This window comes from Lynx canadensis, chromosome D3 (genome assembly GCF_007474595.2).
Source record: "Lynx canadensis isolate LIC74 chromosome D3, mLynCan4.pri.v2, whole genome shotgun sequence".
NCBI classification, from domain to species: Eukaryota; Metazoa; Chordata; class Mammalia; order Carnivora; family Felidae; genus Lynx; species Lynx canadensis.
In genome coordinates, this window is record NC_044314.2 from 82,260,743 (window position 1) to 82,277,271 (window position 16,529).

The following is a 16,529-nucleotide window of genomic DNA, read 5'->3' on the forward strand; positions in this document are numbered from 1 at the left end:
GCCGTTCTTTGAAGTAGGGCCGCGTCGTCCGCGGGGGAGGGAAGGAGCCATGTGTTAAGGGCCTGAAGCATATACGTCTTCCTCCGCAGATCATTAGGCTCACGTTTGTCACATTTATTTTAAGGAAACTGGTAGGCCGAGGGTGGGTGAGGTTAATGGCTCTGTGGGTCTGGGGCGGCCCTGTTCTCCAGATGGGGGGAGGCTCAGCAGAGCCTCGAGTGACCCCGGAGGCCTGGCTCAGGCCCCAGCCCCTAGGCCTGACCACGCAGGAACCAGACCCAGCCTGGAGCGGGGTGGCCGGGATCTAAGCTTTCACCCCTGGGACACGCGGCTAGCAGGACCCCCCGAAATGGTCTGGCCGCAGTTTGTTACCAAAGCGTGGGAAAGCACCAGGCTTTCTCCTACCCGGAGCGGGTCAGGCGGGTCTCCTGAGCCGCCCTGCCCGGACAAGGCGAAGGCCGTTCCTTCTGGAATTCTTTTCCGGCCTGAATAGCTCAGAGGGCTGGGGGGAGAAATGGTATGGGGCCTCTGGGGGGGGGGGTCTGACTGCAGGTCTTTTAGGTGGCAGACGGCTCCCCGAGACAGAGCAGTGAGGGCATCTCTGCCTTCCATCGCCAACGTTCAGACTTCCCACACTTTTTATCCCAGACCTACTGTGCGCCTGGCTGTGGTAGCTGGAAGGCCGTCTGGGGCTGGTTCTCCTACGGCCGTGTGACTCGGGGATGCCGCCTCACCTCTTCAAACCTCCGGCTATCCACGGGCACGACGAGGAAAGGAGCGGTTCCTACCTCACAGGCCTTTCTGAGGGATTCGAGCACAAAAGCACACCATAAGTGCTGGCCACGCTAAAAAAAAAGCTAGTACTGAAATCAAGGCCAGCTACTCGGTGAGGATGATGATTAATTTTTCAGACCACGTAAGAGCCAAGATTAGCCTTCTCCTGAGAATCTTTGCGTATCTCTTAAGCCCTCCGTTATCCGAAAGAGAAAACAAACCAATCCATTAAACGATTTGCCTCGGCCCTCCCAGAAAATCATCAGGAACACACGGCGACCGTGGATAAACGGGTGGGAAACTCCTGGTGCGTAGACACAGGCGATATGCCCACTCGATGTTGATTTTCCGACCACCAAAAGATTCCTTTTTACGGACCTGCTGGAGTTCTGCGGATTAACAACTCCGGGCGGGGCGCTCAAGGCACTCGAGGCCCCCAGCCCGGCCAAGCTTCCCCAGGCCCGGAGAAGGTGTGATTTCAGACATAATGGTAAGGATGGGGGGGGGGGGGGGGGGGGGGGCGGAATGCAGGCCTGTGTGTGAGGTGATTGTAACCAGAAACACCTCGGCAGGCATCTCGCTGCTGTCCTGAGTGCTGCTGGCAGGCAGCCGGGCCCCCGGAGCCGGGAGCCGGCCAGAGGTGCCCCGGCTGGCCGCTCACCGCCCCTCCGGGGCCCGGCCCGGGTGATAGCTTATCGGGCGCGCACTCGGGGTGGGGGGGGGGGCGCCCAGCGCTACAACCGGAAACGCGGCTCAAGGCCAGTGGATGCCTGATGGAGAGGTTTGCGCCAGGGTGCGCGCAAGCCCGCGCTTAGGCTCCCGGTGCAGGCCTGCGTCCCTGCGCGACCAGGTAAGGCGGCAGGTGGGTGGGGAGCGATGTTCCCTACGGGCCTGGCGAAGGCTGGTATTTTATAAGAACCAGAGGGGTGGGGAGGGGCGGGGGGGGGAGGGGAGGAAAGCAGGGAAGGCAGGGGTCAGGGCTTCAGGGCAGGGATGCGGTGGGGCGCACCCCAAGTGGTCGGTGAGGGGGTGCGCCTGCGAGAGGTGTATCTGACCCCTGATGCGCCTTGTCACCTTCCCACAGCGGGGCTCGACACTCCGGCCTCCGGCCACGCGTGGGTGCCCTCCGTTCCTCTGAGACGCCAGCATGCATATTGGGGCGTACTGGGAGGGGGACCTGCATGTTGGGGTTGAGGGCCCGTAGTCAGAAGGTCGTTGTAGTACGTTAGAACATGAGGGGGATTTGGAGCCCGAAGCCCTGAGTTGACTCCAGGCTTTCCAGGTTTTACTGTGCACTCTTGGGCCAGTAGCTTAACATCTCTGGGCCCAGCCTCCTCATCTTGCAGGGACAAATGCAGGGACGAATCCTAATAACAACTCGGCGGGCTGTCGGGCTTCAGTAAGGTGATAATTTGAAAGATGGTTTTAAAATAGAGCCTTATTTTGGGTGGTCTATTATGAGAAAGTTCTGGCACCGTCTAGAGAGAGTCAACCAGCAGCCGACTGGGATGTGCGTTTCCCCTGGAAGGGGACCCGCGTGGGATCAAACAGGTTGAAGCATGGCCTGCGTCTGCCCTGAGCAGGTGTCCCCGGTCCCAGGGAAAGACGTTTGGGAGGAAGAGCACCCGAGGCAGTGACCTGCAGACCGGGTTGCAGAGCTCAAGCCAAGAGTGTTTCCAAGGCCTTTCACTGCAGGGCCCCCAGTGAGATGCTCACTGGGCCCTGGGAGATCGCGGCCAGATCCTGCCCCACCCACCCACCCCCAGCGGGGCCTCTCCAGGGCGCGCCCTCGAGCTGGTCCAGCCGCGCTCCCAGCGCTCTTACAGCTCACTGGGACAGCCGGGACCCGCGGGCAGACGCGCAGACAGACAGACGCCTCGGTGCCGGTGCCGGCCGGTCTCCGGGTGCGCCGGGTCTGCGAATCAAAGGAGGAGCCTCCTCCGGTCACCCTCTCCCCCTGCTCCGCTCACCCGGGAGCGTCTAGCGGGTCTCGAACTAGTCAGCTCTGGTGGCCCTAGCCCCTTTCTCAGACACCGGTCAGGGTTTACGCCCCATCTCCTCGCTTTAAGCAGGGGGCCTCCACCTATGCAGCAGGGACTCCGGAAAATTATATGCAAAATCGACTATTGAAGTGCGTTTTCCCTTCTTTGGTGCAGAGAAGAGCCTTCTTGTTATCATCGTCTCCGTAAGATCTGCATTGCCCCAAAGGCTACCAAGCCCTCTTCCCCACCAGGTCCTCGGGGGGCCTTATCCTTGGTGCAGGGTGGAACGTTCCGGGTTGTGTGTTCTTCTCCTACATCTACCTCGAGGTGGTTGACTGTGCAAGACAGCACGTTAGCGCGTACACATCTCAAAAAGGTTCCTTCCAAAAGCTTCAGGGGAAACTGAGGCCCAGAGGCCGAGACAGCCAGTTAGAGGCCGAGGGCAAAGCTCGGGTCCCTGGGCTCTGAATCTAACGCTGGTGAGAATTCCCAAATATCATGAGTCCAAAACGGGGCCCAAGGCAACCTCCAAAATGCCCTAGGTTAAGGTGGTGGTTACCCTTTAGTGACACACGCTGAGCCGGCCTGAAGGACAAACACTTGAATGGAGTGTGGACCTGCCAACGTGGGAAGGTAAAGGGCCTCGCTTGGCTCTTTGCTAAGTTAGTGGGGTTTTGGCCTTTTAGATGACAAGGTGCCCTCGGAGAAGCTGATGAAAACGATGGCTTTTCTCCACAAAAGTGCACCAGCGTCCCCCGTTTTGCAAAACAGCATCCGGTGCTCTGCAGGCCCTGGAGGGCCATCCACAGCCATCACGTGAAAGTCACTTCCCTTGGAAGGGAAGATCCAAAACCCAGGCAGAGGCTGGTTTGGGGAACGCCCCCGGGGGACCACGTCCCCGAAGAGGCTTGTCCCCAGGAGTGTGGGCGATTCTCTCGCCCACACCTCCGCCATCATTGGCGTGGCCTCGCATCCGCAGCCGGGCTGCGGGGGTAGCCGGGAGAAAAGTTCAAGTCTCCAGCCCAGGCTCCGCTGAAATGGTCCTTAACGCCCCAGCCCCTTCGGCCTCATTGTTTATCCATCTGAACGACTCCCCTTCCCCGGCCCACTCCCACCCCCACTTTTCCGAGGTCGACTATAAAAATAAACTATTTTTCCTTGTTAATAAATCTCCGCCCGGCGCCCTCTTTTAAAGAACTCAAAAAAAAAAAAAAAAAACCCACTGCGCCCCGCGCGAGCGAGCAGAGAGATTAATCTCGAAGCAGGATTTATGTGGCGCGGGCATCCTCAAACAATTGGAGTCATAAAGTGAAATGAGATTCGGAGGCGGGTGGGGGAGGGGGAGGACCTCGGGAACCACAAAACACATTTGTGTAGCTAAACAATGTGGAAACTCTTAAAGACCCTTTTTTCTGCAGACATCTTGCAGCAACGTCGCTTCCCTGTCAGCCCGCGGGAAAGGGAGAGAGATATATTAACTGAAGACACCAATCTAAAATTACTTAGGGGTTTTAAACATGCGGGCAATGGGGGCGGGGGCGCTGATAAACTGTTGTCCATATTTCCTTCTCTCGGTGTATTATTTCCAAGATATTTCACCCCCCCCCCCGTCACAGTGTCCCCTCCCTCCCCACTCCTTCTTTTCTCTCTCCATTCATTACGTTGACTAGCGTGCAGGGGCCGAAGCCTGGCGGGACTGGAGCCCAGCGGGCAGGATCTTGGTTTGAGCCAACGCGTCCGGGCGCAATTGCGCCAGTGCGTAAAGACGCGGGTGGGGCGCACCGCGCGAAGGCGAAGGCGCAGGGCCTTAGATGGGTCACATCTGCCTCTGGGTGACCTTTCTCAGAGCCCTTTTCGTTGCTCTCTAGGCTCTTCGGGGCTTTAGAAATTCCAAGCCTTGGGCAGGAATTATGCGCGGCCTTGGGGAGGATGGCAGAAAGCCCTTTTCTTCTGCCCCGAGAGTTAGGGCTCCCCAACACACTAGCCCAAGACGTCAGGGGTCCCGGCCCTGATCTGTAAGTTTAGAGCTGGTTACAGCCTCCTTCAAACGTCTGGGCTTGGGTTTAGGCTGGCTGGACTCCCCGGGCTTGGGAGGACGCACGTTGTTGTCTTAAAACGCGAGTTGTCTTAAAAGTCTGGAGAAATGGGGAGCCCCGGGCCGAGCGCTCATTGTACCCTAGATGTGGCATCTAGAGCAGGACTCACACAGTCAGGATGACTGTTCATCCCCGTGTGAACCGGGTGGTCGAGTTAATTAGCGTCGTGGTGCGCCTGGTTGCTCATCTGTAAAATGGGGATATAACGGTACCTACCCCTACCGATTGTTGGTCAAGTAGAATATAAAGCTTGATGAAAAGCATAGGTGGTCCATGAGTTCCAGATGTTTTTATGGTTATCACTTATTATGACGGAGTTGTGAGAGCCTAGCAGGGGCCACAAGACGGCCCTGTTCCTCTACAGAGGGGATGCAGGCCACAGAGAGACATTCAGTGTCCCAGAGGGGATAAGGATACAGTGAAGATTGAAATCCCGATTTCTGGATCCGTGCATTGGTTCGATAAATACTCCGTTGTTGCCGGGCTCCGTTCTGGGCCCTGGGGACCCAGCGGTGACCAGGACGGTCCTCTGCCCCGTGCAGCCCGCCCATCACTGGGAGAGGCTGAGGTTGAAACTAACAGCGCGTCGTTCTGGTGCCAAACTCTTGCCTGCGCGATCCCTTAACGCCTCTCTGGTCACAGCTGGGGCGTTGCAGACGGACCCCTGCCCCCAGGGGGGCACACAAATGCGGAGGACAAGGGTTAAAAAAAAAAAAAAAAAAGGGCGGGCAACCACGGAGGACACCACAGTAGCCGCTGCTCAGCGTCAGCCTAGGACCGGCGACGCGGCCTCGTCCAGGCCGCCGGCTGCGGCTGTCGCCCTTGCGGGGCGGGCGGCCAGCAAAACATTTCCAAACGTGTCTGGACCCGATTCCGGAGTGTGAGGCAATCCCTCTGGCCCACGCTGCCGGCGGACCCTTATTTAGGCGCGTTTCAGCCGGGCAGCGCCTCTTAGGTCCTCTTTTCTGGGTCTGCGCGGGGAAATCTGCTGTGAGCGCACCCGGCGACCCTCCGCTCTGAGTGGCCCCCCACGCCGGCTGTCCCCCCCGCCCCCTCGCCGACAGCCAGGGATTTGCTTGGGGGCCGCGGCGGGGCAGGGGCAGGGGCCGTGCCGCCGGGGGCGATGCCGCTCTCGGTGCCTGGCGAGTGTGGCCGTGGCCGAGGTGGAAATTCCAGCCCCAGCGCGCATCTTCAAATAAAACAAAACGGAAAAACTCCGCTAGACTTTTTACCAAAAATGCCACCTTGTTATAAATCCCCCCCATCGGATGTCGCTCGCCTTATCCGAGTGGAATTGTCACATTCTCCGGACGTTATATGGAATCGTTCAGAATTTCCTGAATTTGCCAGCCGGCCCAAATCTGCTCCAATGGGGACAACTGTCCGGGTTGTATTAGCAAGGGTGAAATGTTCCACCCTCCAGCCTTGACTCTGAAGGATATACCGTCTCCTGAAATTTCCAGATACTTCTGGTGGTTTTTCCTTTGCCAAATGTCCCCATGCCCCCGGGCTTGGGATGGAGGGAGAAGAATGGGGTTTGGTGACGCAGGTGGTGCGGGGGACTGTCACCTTGGCCTCCTCTCCGAGGAGATGTTCTCACTTTCATAGCCTAGGGAAGGGCCTCAAATTCATCCCCAGGTTTCCCACCTGGAGGCACACACATCCCTCCTACTCGCCCACATACCCACAGAAATAGCAAATTAAAGCACTTCTTCCAATCATCCAGATGCTCGATCTCTAAACCCCCCCCCCCGCCAAAGATCCAGATAATTAAGTATACATGGGAGAGGGGAAGCTAAGCCCCAAATTTCTGGATCATTTTCCAGGTTTTTTTCATCCGCATATTCTCCAGGAAAGTGTAGATACACGTTTTATCTCGAAAGGCAAACACAACACGATGAAACAAAAAATCCTGTATTTGTGTGTTCGGTTTGAACAGCCCTCTCCCTGCACTTAGCAGCTGCACACCCCTCAAACCCAGCGGGGGCAGGGGACAGCCGGGACGGTCCGTTGGCCTGGGTTGGGGACAATCCTGTTGACTTTTTCAGCTTCGGAAATGCCCGTCAGATCTCACCCTCTAGCGGATACCGCTCTGTGCCCGGACGCCAATTTCTGACCCTGGCGTTTCCTGTAGGGCCGCTCCAGGGGAGAGGGTCCCTCTGGCATCTCGTGGGTGGGGGTTCTGGCAGAGCCCGAGGGTGGGGGTTCAGGCTACACGTCCAAACGCCGGTGACAAAGCTTCCCCAGCAATTTGGGTATCGGCGTGTTTGGAAAGAAAGCCCGGCGGCGGCGGAGGGGCCGGGGGTTGGATTAATCCAGGCGGGCTGGGTCTGGATTCTTTCCCTGGCTTTCATTTCCCCGGGTATAGAGCTCCGCCTGGAAGCAGGAAAGTCTGAAAAGCGAGCTGGAAAAGTCCCCTCCTCCAGGAGCTGCTGGGAGACCTGGCCTGGCTATTGCCCTCTGGTCTTGGGGGACATTCTGGAGGGCGCAGTGACCCCTTGGCTGTTGCAATTGGAGGGAGGGGATGAATCGGGGTCCTGTGGCTGTATTCCCGTGAGGGCCCCTGCAACTTCGTGCAAAAAGGAGGTTAGGATTTGTGAAGGACTCATCCTCTGCTCTTTGGTCTCCCAAGGACGACCGTGGAACTGTACCTGAGTCACCGGCAAGGTCCTCGACCCCACTCACGTTCCCCAAAACTTTCCTTAGCTCCTAGACCTCCTTCCTCTTGGAGAGGACATCCAGAGTTTTTATTACCTCGAACAATCCTCTCACTAAAGCCTGTTCTCTACCATTGGCCCCCCACCTACCTTTGGACTCCGATTAAACGGGGATGCCTGGGGAGGGAGGGGGGTTGGAATGTCGTTATCAAAATCAGAATCGTTCTGGAGTCCGAATGCCTGAGCTGAAAACTCTCCCCTCACTTGCCCAGTGGCATTGGGCAAATTATCTAACCTCTCTGAACCCCCTCCTCCTCCTCTGTGAACCGTGATGATAACAATCCTTCCCTCATAAGGTGGTTAGGAGAAGAGAGGCAGGTCGGCACGAGTTCTCAGCCAGAGGGTTGTGGAGCGCAGGCAGCCACGGGGTGCTAATGCAGTACATGTACATCCATGCGTCGTGGGTCTAGTCCAGAAAGGGCAGTGTGCATGTAGGATACCTTCCCGTGGAGCGGTGTGGGTAGATGTCCCCTTCTCACCCCCTACTGCCAGTTTTCAGGCTCTGGGTTCCAGTCCAAGCCCTGCCCCCTTTCTAGCTGGGTAACGCTGGGCAAATGTTTTCCCTCTCTGTACCTCTAGGGCGCAGAGGGAGAAAGGAGTCTGGCCTCCGGGGTCTTTGTGGGGATCAAATAAGCCTGTAGGTGCGCGGCACATGGTAGTGAGATTGAAAGATACAATATCACAGCACGTCGTAACAAACACATAAGCACAGCCTAACACAATATACACATCCTAATGGAAGGTAAACGCGGTATAATATCCGATATTACGATGTGTTATATTGTATTATAATTCTGGGCACACGTGTGCGCACTGGGAGGGACTGACTGCCTTAGCCGGGACGTGCTTCGCCACTGCAGTGCCCGTGGGGGACACAGGGGCTTGCTAACCCACTGTTTCCCCAGTGGTTGCCGACTGGGGTTTCGCAGCGCGCACGAGCCGCTGGCAAAACGCGAGGACTTTCGCTTTCTCCCGGTGGCGCTGCCCCGGGCGGGTTGCACCCGGCCCGGGGAAGGTTTTAGGAGGCTCCCGGGCACTAGAAAGCCCAGGCAGGCTCCGGCGACTCCGTGGCGGCAGCCAGTTAACCCGCGGACACCTAGGAGACCGTGCGTCCGAGGAAACTCGTGACAGCGCAGCGCGGCGCGAGTGCAAAGGCGCGCCGCTTCTGGAGAGCGTCGACCCCGCGGAGCTGGAAGCTTGGGGCAGGCAAAGGGAGGACCTGCAAACATCTACCCTCTCTTCTTTCCCTTCCGCACCAGAAGGCAGAGCCGGCAGGAGAGGGCACGGTGGGAAGCAGGGCAGGTTTCTTTTACGCGCTGCTTCTCAGGACTTAGGCGGTCCGGACCGATGCGACGTCTACCTAACCGCCCAGAAACGATTTTTTGGAGCCCTTTCTTGGCTCTGTAGAGGCACCACACATCAGCACGATCGTGTGCAGCGGTGGAAATCATGGCGCGAACCCCAGCTCACTTGCACGCGGAACAACCTTGCCCACAGAAGCATATGCACGGAGAGGGTACTAGCTGCACCCCAAGTCGCTGGCACGTCGGCATTATTTGCACACCGATCATCGCTTGCATATGCTGTTTGCAGATCCCGAGCCACGCTTAATTTGCGCATAACCGTCTGCAGACCGGATCGTCTTTGCGCGCCCAGTTATCTGCACGAGCTAGCAAGCGTACGCTTCATCGCACACACGCAGATTAGGGTGCACCGCCGCCATTGCACTTTCGCACGGCCCTAGACACGCACCCACACGCTCGGACCTCGGGGTGTTAACGAGGGGCACGAGGTTGAGAGCTCCCGTCTAATCGGGAAAGTTTCGGAGTTTAGAGGGGAAAACTCTCCCTCCAGTCCATGTTGGGTCTTTTTCTTCGTTGTTCGTTTTTTTTTTTTTTTCCGGACAGAGGTCGGAAGCCAGACAATTTTCCCGCTAGGAGAGACGGCGGGACAAAGGCCAGCCGGTGGGTCCCCAGTTTTGAGTAATCCAGATACGGTTCCGGGGTTCCAGGCAGCGCTCGGAGCGCAGAGCTCTCGGCACGGCCTCCGCGCCTCCCCCGAGCCCCCGAGCCAGGTGGGGCCGGGAGGGAGACCCAGGGCCTGCGCTCAGAGGCCGGGGAGTTGTGTTTATTTTCCAGTTATTCTTGGCCGCCGTCCACGCGATTATTTGGAGCAGCGCAGGGGCCTTCGGGGAGAGCTGGGGCCTTGGGGGGGTGGGGTGGGGGTCCCTTTGCCAGGCCCCACGAGTTTTATGGCGCCGGAGCTCGGAGGGCGAAATTACAGGCGGAATCAAAATGTGTAAATTATAGGTTTGTGTTGTAAAGAGGCCTGAGCGCGCCCGCTGGAGAAAGGCGGTTGTGGGTTCCCGGCGGACCCGCGCCAGCGCCGCGCGCGCCTCTGCGCGCTGAGCTTTTGCCGGCTCCACCCCCAGGCGCGGGGAGCCCGGACCCCGGGGCGCGGGGACACAGGGCCGCCACGCAGGCCCCCGGGCTCCGGCCCGCACCGCGTGGCCTCCCTGGCCGGCCGGAGAGAGAGGCAGCAGGCCGACTCCCGGCCTCCGGCGCGCCAGGCTCGACGACCAGCAGTCAGGACCGCGGGAGCCGGGGCGCTGTCGCCCTCCTGCCGTCCCCGCCGCGCTGGCCTTTTAGCCGCAGCTCGCCAATTAGCTTTCGTCGGAAATGCCTTTATGTGCCCAGCCGCGAGCGGAGCGAAAGCTCATTGAAGAGTTTAGACGCGTGTGCCTTGGCGGGTCGCCGGAGCGCGTTGGAAAGAATTTCAGAAACATCGCCGTTCAAAGCTCTCCTGACTTAATTTTAAATTATTTGGCTTTTCCTGGGTTTCTTCTGCATTCCCTTCGCCGTCTTATCTCTTCTTTTCCCCCCTTTCAAAAAAATTTCCCCTTACCTTCGCTTCCTTTCCCTTCTCCCCCTCCGGGCTGGCCTCCTGCCTGCCTGCCTGCCTGCCTTCCTTCCTTCCCTCCCTCCTGGATCCCGTCTTTCCCATTACATGTTCGATTTTCTTTCTTCTTTCTCTCCTTTTTCTCCTCACAGTTGCAGGATTTCAAAACCCCCTTCTTGCGGGCGTCTTTCCCCTTATTTATTTACACCATTTTGCATCCCTCCACGCTCCCTTGTTCCTTTCTACTTTGACTCTCTCCACTTCTTGGCCTAGGATGTGTTGCCATTGAACGTCAACGTTCTTCGTTACGGAAAACCAACTGCAGCCGGTCACACTGGCCTCAAGAAAACCAGAAAGGGGAGGAGAACATTTTAAGAACCTTCCAGAAGTCCTGCTTTGGGTTAGCACCAGCCCTTCCAGGACTGGGTGTGTTGGAGAGGCGGAGGGGCTGGAAGGTTACTAAGAGCTCAGATGTTCCATAGTCAGTGGGACTGTCCATTGGGACGGGTGACATACCCAGCTACCAGCTGTCCCTCCTGTGTGTTACTACTGCCTGCCTGTGCATACCAGGCTCTGTCCCCTTCTGAGGCCCATTTGATTCCCACCTCCGTTCTGAGAGCCCAGGCGACCGCCTTGCCAATGGTTGGCGAGAATTTCAAGAAGGCAAAAAACCCATCCGATGTTAAAATCCTTCTCAGACCACCTAGCTCCCTTCCAGGATGACAGATGTCTATTTCCCAGCCCCACCACCCAGCCCACGCCTCCCCCTTCTCAACAGCTGTTCATCCATTGTTATATTTATTAGGTAAATATAAATCCCATAAATACACCTGCATGAAAAGCGTCATGTTCCATAATTTGCTGTTCAGAGCCACCAACATCCATCTTCCCGCCAGTCCCCGTCTTCGGTTTGACAAGGAGGGTCCACACTCTGGCCCCTTTTGCTAAGTGATGAGAATATTAACATCTGACCACGCTGCCCCCGTAAGTAGCCTCTACCCCATCTACCTTTCCAAAGCTTCCTTATTAATAAGAGGTCATTTCCTCCCCAGGCCTTAAACTCAGCCTGCAGCGTGGACCAGACGGGGAGAAAATGTTGACATCTCCCGGCCCTGTGGCGATACCGGGGTGATCATAGCCTCCTTCGGGGAGAGGCTGGCTGGGGACCCATGCTGGGGGCTTCTGGAAGCAGAGAAACAGGTGCTCCTGTGTGGAGATCACTGAGGGGACTTCAGGGACAAAAACACTGGTAGCCGCTTCACAGTTCATTTTCCCGGAGCACATGCTCTTTATGTCTGGCTTTCTGGAATGATCCAAGCAGCTGGCTGATGAGCCCTATTTCTTTCCGTCGTTACTGCCTGGCTCTCTTAAAGCTCAGACACCACTAAGAAGATGGGTAAAGATGGAAATATGTAATTAACACACGGTGCTGGCGAGGGCGTGGGGAACAGGAAATCCCAGAAGCCACGAGCAGGGAGAAGATAGATGGTTACAGCCAATACGGGGAGGGGGGATTTGATGTACCCGCCAAACTATCCTTTGACTCAGCGACTCCTCCCCCCACCCCAGATGTTGCCCCTACAGATGTGATCCTACAACCTGCAAATTGCAAATGTGTAAAGATGTTCAATGTGGCACTTCTTTGATAGGAAAAAAAATTGATAGCTTGGTCCGTTTTAATGGGGTTCTGGTTAAATTAACTGTGGGGAAAGAACGCTGCACCCCCTGAGCTCCACCCAGGCACGCCAGAAGTCATTTTTAAGTGAACTGGTAAAATACTGGAAAAAGGGTTGTTGTCCTCGTGGTTCTTTTCTTAGGACTCCCCCCTCCCCTGCCCGCCTCCCCCATGTCTCCCCATCACCTCCTTCTCTCCCCCAGCTTCAGCATAGCAATCAGCACCTGATGAACGCTCACTGTGGGCAGAGGTTGGGCCAAGCCCTTCCAAAAATATCTCATTTTATCCCCACATCGCTGTGCCAGAGAGGCCCCATTTTACAGGTGGTTATACAGAGGCTCTAGGAACAAACTTCCTGCCCAGAGTCCTATACTTAGTAGGATGCTTTCCAACCCAGATCATCTGTTTCGGTGGCCTAATAGCTGCCATTGAATTGACCCCTGTTTCAGCTTCCTCCTCCTCTTTCTACTTTTTTTTTCCTTTTCCCAACCGCGGGAGCCCCTCTCCCACCCTTAATTTCCACCCTACCTCCCCACCACCATTCACAACGAGTAAATGAAAGAAGTGCTTGCAAGGGGACAGCTAAGTCCAGACCAAAGTGAGTCAACAGGGTCTGCTACACATCCAAAGACAATTGGCCAGGACACACGGTGGCAGATGGCACCGAGGTGGGCCTGACAGAGACCCACGTGAGCCAGGCGTGCCCCTTAGCTGTTCACAGGAAACTCACCCGTGGTCTCCGTGCTTCCAAAGGATTTGGTCCCAAGCCTGCCCTTCTCCCCTGCAGTTCCCATAAATCCTAGCAGGCCTCCCTTCCCGGAGCCGGCGCTAAGCCCTGAAAGGTAATGGGGTGTGAGAATACGGCTTCGAAAATTGCTCGGTTAAGATCCGGATGTGGGGCTAGGATTCCTGTGGGGCTGTTACCGAAATTCCTCTTATCTGAGGATTGGGCTTCTGCAAGTAATGCCTTCAGACTTCAAATGCATTCCTTGGCTACCAGAGCAACGCCCCAGGAAGATACGAGGAATCTTATTTTTTTTTGGCAGATGGGACTGAGGCATGGCCAGGCCAGCGAATAGCTCTTGAGAACCGAAGATGTCTAAGGCGCTGCGCGACCGTCCGAGATGCTGAAATGTGTGTTCCAGCCACATGTGCTTGTATATTGTAAAGATTACATTTCAGCTCTGTCTAAAAAGTTACATAACGAACCCATGTTTCCTTCTCGGCCCTCCTGCCACAGTCCTTTTCCTTGTTCCCAGGCAGTTCCAGCTGTGGCCCCTTTCTTGTAGATTTCCTGGACACAATCTATGCACAATTAATTTCTTCTGATTTGAATGGTTACCTTTGATATTCAACATATAGCCGTGGCCCGGTGGGTGAGAGCCCGGTGCCTAATCCACATCCGGAGCCGTGACTTTTTAGCTCTGTGTCCTTGGGCAACTTCCTTAACTTCTCTGGCTTGGTGTTCCCACCTTTAAATTTTTTTTTAATGTTTATTTATTTTTGAGAGACAGAGTGTGAGTGGGGGAGGGGCAGAGAGAGAGAGAGAGACACACACACACACAGAATCTGAAGCAGCCTCCAGGCTCTGAGCTGTCAGCACAGAGCCCAACATGGGGCTCAAACCCACAAACTGTGAGATCATGACCTGAGCTGAAGTCCGAGGCTTAACTGACTGAGCTACCCAGGCGCCTCTTGGTTTTCCCATCTTTAAAATGGGATTGATACTATTACCTGCCTTAAAGGTTTCCTATGAGGATCAAATGTGACAAAACATGTCAAGCATCTAGGATTTTGCCTGCCACCAAAAAAAAAAAAAAAAAAAAAGGCAACAAAAAACCCACCATGTAATGAATATTAGCTTTTAACGTTAATTATTAATAGCTAAATAATAAATAATTATGCTCTGTTCCCTCCGTGTTGCTGTCCCTTCCTCCTTTACCAGTTCCTTTCGGATGGAGGTCGTGGTCTCTTAGCCCATTGCCAGAAAAATAACTGTGGAAAGAAGTTTCTATGTAAGTTACAAATGTTACAAGCTGCAACATTTGAAAAAGGAGGAGGATGCTAAAATTCTGGAATCCTGACTTCCTCCAAATGGAGAGTCCTCGGCAGTGGAGTACAAAGTAGAATTCGGATTTCTGTTACTACTCCGTGTGTGTGTGTGTGTGTGTGTGTGTGATATCAGCGGCTGAGGCGAATGCCTGAACCCAGAATCTGGCCACTTTGAATGTGGGCAGACCTCAGTAAGGAAGGAAGTTTGCATTAAACTTGAAAATGTTTGTGGTCATATTAAAAAGTAGGGTGGCATTTACAAATTTAAGGCTGCCGCACAAATAGAAAAGATCTGTTGACTTTTGAAATGAATTCTTCTGGATAAAAATGCATTCCCTTTCCTAAGTGTGTTGGAGCCCTGTTTACTTAAATTAATCCTATCTTTGCACAACATATTGGCGTGGCCTTGGAAGCAAGGGTTTCCTCTGCATTCCTTGGAGAGAACTTGCTAGTTGGCCAAGGAGGGGCTGCTGTGGTTTAGGGAGTGGCGGAAGGTCTCTGTACCTTATGGAGACAACCGCAAAGGCTGGGTTCTTCCCTGGAGGTGTGTTTTTTTGAAAACGACCTTATAATTCTTTGCGAAGATCATTATACAGTTGGATGGTAAATGATGCTTGCTTGCTTGCTTTCTTTCTTTCTTTCTTTCATCATTAGCAAGTAAAATCTATCCCTCTCCCCTGCCAGGAAAGAAGCCAAAAAAAATAAGAGGAAAGCAAGCAAAATCATAAATATGCTGAGTCTGAGCTTTTCATAGCAACAGGAACAAAGACTTTGTGGGCCTCTTCTTCACGCTTGGAAAAAAAATTCTCACATACACAAAAGTACACTGATTATTATATCAAGTGCCTGTGTGCTTAACACCCAGAAAAAAAAAAAAACAACAACACAGATTAACCTGTGGTCATACCTGCTGCAAAGCTTTTTTTAAATAGCAGAAGCAAATATTATAAAGGTAAAGTGGTTTCCCCTTTTCTGATACCATACCTCCTGTCTCCTCCTCTCCTCAAATATAACCACTATCAGAATTTTGCAAATATCTGCCGCCCAGTTTTATACTTTTATGAAAAACACACTTCTCTAGAAGTGATACAAAATATGAGTTTGTGGGGGCTTAAAACATTTTTTATGTTTATTTATTTTGGGGGAGAGAGAGAGAGAGAGCGCGCGCTGCGCACACACACACAACACACACACACACACACAGGTGGCGGAGGGGGAGAGGGAGAGAGAGAATCCCAAGCAGGCTCTGCACTGTCATGCAGAAGCCTGACACAGGGCTCGATCTCACGCACTGTGAGATCTCACGACCTGAGCTGAAATCGAGAGTGGGACACTTAAAAGACTGAACCACCCAGGCGCCCCTGTGGCTTTTTTGTTTTTAATTTGCATAAATCTTATACTGTGTATATAGTTCTACGATTTGCTTTTTTTTCCCCTCAACACCATCTTTCTGACAGTTGTATTCAATTTGTTTTGATAAATAGATATAACAGCAAATTTTATAATATATTTCACTCATCCTGATTGCTACGCAGCAGTTTTATATATAATAATAATTGTAGCTAATTCATGCATAGCAATTTCCAGGTGCCAAGCAGTCTATTTAATGAATTCAGTAAATGAATTTTCTCTTAAGATGTATTTATTTTAGAGAGAGAGCAAGCAGGGAAGGGGCAGACGGAGGGGGGGGACAGAAGGTCCGAAGTGGGCTCTGTGCTGTCATCACAGAGCCCGACGCGGGGCTCGAACTCACACACTGTGAGATCACGACCTGAGCTCAAGTGGGACGCTCAACCAACTGAGCCAGCCAGGCGCCCCAATGAATTTTTTTTTCCTTTTCAAATTTTTATTTAAATTCTTTAGTAACATATGGCGGTTTCAGGAGTAGAATTCAGCGTCTTAGGGGCGCCTGGGTGGCGCAGTCGGTTAAGCGTCCGACTTCAGCCAGGTCACGATCTCGCGGTCCGTGAGTTCGAGCCCCGAGTCGGGCTCTGGGCTGATGGCTCAGAGCCTGGAGCATGTTTCCGATTCTGTGTCTCCCTCTCTCTCTGCCCCTCCCCCGTTTCATGCTCTGTCTCTCTCTGTCCCAAAAATAAATAAACGTTGAAAAAAAAAAAAAAGAATTCAGGTCTTATCAGTTACATCTAACACCCAGTGCTCATCACAAGTGCCCTCCTTAATGCCCGTCACCCATCTAGCCATCCCCACCCATTTCCCTCCATTAACCCTGTTTGTTCTCTCTTGTTAAGAGTCTCCTATGATTTGTTTCCCTGTTTTCATTAAGTGAATTTATTTAATGAATTCTCCCACCTACAGGTGCTATTGTTGCCTCGTT

At 54.1% G+C, this 16,529-nt stretch overlaps 1 long non-coding RNA gene across 1 annotated transcript; it reads left to right on the top strand.

Moving 5' to 3' along the window:
- Positions 1-10,745: 10,745 nt before the first annotated feature.
- Positions 10,746-12,093, top strand: LOC115528649. Its single transcript, XR_004344314.1, has 2 exons — positions 10,746-10,893; positions 11,520-12,093. It is a non-coding gene; the product is annotated as an uncharacterized LOC115528649 (long non-coding RNA).
- Positions 12,094-16,529: the final 4,436 nt, after the last annotated feature.